This window comes from Hevea brasiliensis, chromosome 2, assembly GCF_030052815.1.
Source record: "Hevea brasiliensis isolate MT/VB/25A 57/8 chromosome 2, ASM3005281v1, whole genome shotgun sequence".
Lineage (NCBI taxonomy): Eukaryota > Viridiplantae > Streptophyta > Magnoliopsida > Malpighiales > Euphorbiaceae > Hevea > Hevea brasiliensis.
In genome coordinates this window covers 101,279,283-101,281,801 of record NC_079494.1, presented here as the reverse complement: position 1 = coordinate 101,281,801, position 2,519 = coordinate 101,279,283, and the positions used below count along the sequence as shown (strand labels likewise).

Genomic DNA, 2,519 nt, shown 5'->3' with positions numbered 1-2,519 from the left:
GAAAAATATATGTATTATAAAAGTAAAAAAAATCAATTTTGTTCCAAAAAGTAAATAAAGAGATCTACCTTTTGAATAAGCATCTCCCATTTTATTGAGAATAGTCTTGTCATATATATATATATATATATATATATATATATATATAAAAGAAGATTTATTATTATATTATTATTTTTTCACGTTGTTATAAATTAAACTTTAATTAATAATAAATAACATATATAATTAACAATTTTATTAATAAATTTTACTTAAATAAAATAATTTTACTAATAATAATTATTAATTAATTTAATAATAAAAGTAAGAAATAAAAAAAGTCAAAAGGATAATTTTTTTTTTTACACTTCCAAATTAGGAGGATTTTTTTAAAATAAAACTAAGATTGAAAATTTTTATTTTAATAAATTAAAATTAAATAACTAAAATAAAATAACCATATAAATTGAAAATTGATTAATACAATTAATCCAAAGTTTTATAGAAAAATAGGAAACACCAAACATTATGAAAGTTTTTGGAAGTAAAACATAAATTTTTAAAGTAAATGTTTTTAGAACAATATAAAATTTTTACAAATTTCACAACTTTCAAAACTTTACTTTCTCAACAAATTAAATTAATAAATTAGAGAGATTTTGATATCTTAAATTTTATTACTTTATTTTACTTTGCAAAATTCTCATATTCTTTAAGGAAAAGGCTTTAGAGTTATTATTGAAAAATAATTTTTTATATTAACTAGAAAATATTAAAAATTAAATTTAATATATTTTAATAGTAAAATATTAAAATAATAGCAACTTTTTTAGATGATTTTTAAATAATATTTAAAATTATATTTTATTAATCTTAAATCAATTAAATTAATTTCTTTTTAAGGAATTCAATTCTTTTTAACTTAATTCCAATCACTATCTTTGAAAAAAAAATTCAAAAACAATAAGAGTGACATGCTTTCCTTGATTCGTATTAGATAATAACAATTAATTTTACATCTACAAAAGAAATTAGGTTAAAGAACTTGCTTTTGCTTCATTAAGCCAACTTTTCCTTCAATATTGTCTGAGCTAAATCACATTTACCTTCTCTGTTTACTTTAGTCCAAAGAAAACAGTTCTTAAACAGATACTACTTGGATTAATATCAAAATCCAACAGAGAAGAACAAGTCAAATTAATTTAAATCATCTCAAAATTCTCTTGGATCTTCATGAACAACTCACATTCATAGACTAAAATTTGTACCAACAGTAGCAAAGTCCAAGTATTCAATAGCTTTATTCTCATTTCTATCATTTTTTTTTGAAAATGAAAATTCATGCACAAAGGGCACTCCCTTACCCAGTCACAGACCAACACCCCATGACAGAGGATTCTGAATTTTTTAGGAGTTTTGAGACAAGGATTGGAAGAAGCAAATAAAAAACAAATATGATGGAAGAGCATCTCTAGATTTCTCCAAATGGCTTAATACTATAGCTAGCAGGCTTGAACATGCTTACACCAATTTCTACCTGAAAAGATAATAGGGAACAAGTAGGCATTGATCAGTCAATTTCTTGCTGGCATGAGTAATATTAATTTAGTGACACAGTACATATGATTCCCAATATTATAGAAGTATATTTAAAAAAAGCTGACACAGAATTACACATGAAGTTCTTATAGAATCATAGACAAACAACAAATTTGATCATCGTAAAAATTATTTCACTCAATAGACCATGTTGTAACCCAGAATCAAGTTTATACACATGTTCATTACTGTGTACAGGTGCAATTACTGCTATAAATTCCAGTCATGCAGACAGAAGCGTGAAATATTTTCAGCAGATATTAGTGACTTTCACTGAGGAAAGTATGAGTACTACTATTCCCCAAAGGAAGCAAACCACATTTCCAAGTTAAAATATCCAATATAAATATCCAATGGGACATATGAACTAGAGATAAAGAGGCTCAAATACAAGTCTGAAACTGCTTGGATAGCACTATGTATCTATCATTAATTCACAAAAAAAAGTACATATATATGTAGTATCAGATTTCGAAAACCTAATAATTGGGGAAGCTATGACTGATATGAGCACAACTGAATGCAGCCTAAAATCAAGTTATGAGACAAAATCTTTTCAATTAGTTCAGCAGAGGCCTAATTATCTAAGATTGCAGGCAGCCAAGAAAGAATTAGGCTTAAATAGTAGAAAATAGCTCAATCACAGTAGTTCGTAGCAGAAGATCATAAATTCAAATCATCAATTTAAAATTCAAAGCCCTAACCCCTTGGCGATTCCTTGTCGGATTTTGTTCGGTGCTTGCATTGCCTCTTCTAACCAGCTGCCAAAACCACACCAGCGTCCTCCCTTTACTGATGAAAATCGATAATGGTGCTATATTTGTGTAGGGAAAGCACCTTATTTTCCTTGATCTCAAGTGGGTTTGTGAGGAAGTGCTTTGTGAGTATGGCGTTGATGGAGAGAGCCGAATGGGTGATTATGTGTTATGTGGGTCTTA

At 26.8% G+C, this 2,519-nt stretch overlaps 1 long non-coding RNA gene across 1 annotated transcript; it reads right to left on the bottom strand.

The window, feature by feature from the left end:
- Positions 1 to 1,179: 1,179 nt before the first annotated feature.
- Positions 1,180 to 2,519, bottom strand: LOC131170593 (uncharacterized). The gene is made up of 2 exons (XR_009141388.1): positions 2,286 to 2,519; positions 1,180 to 1,519 (listed from the first exon to the last, which is right to left on the bottom strand). It is a non-coding gene; the product is annotated as an uncharacterized LOC131170593 (long non-coding RNA).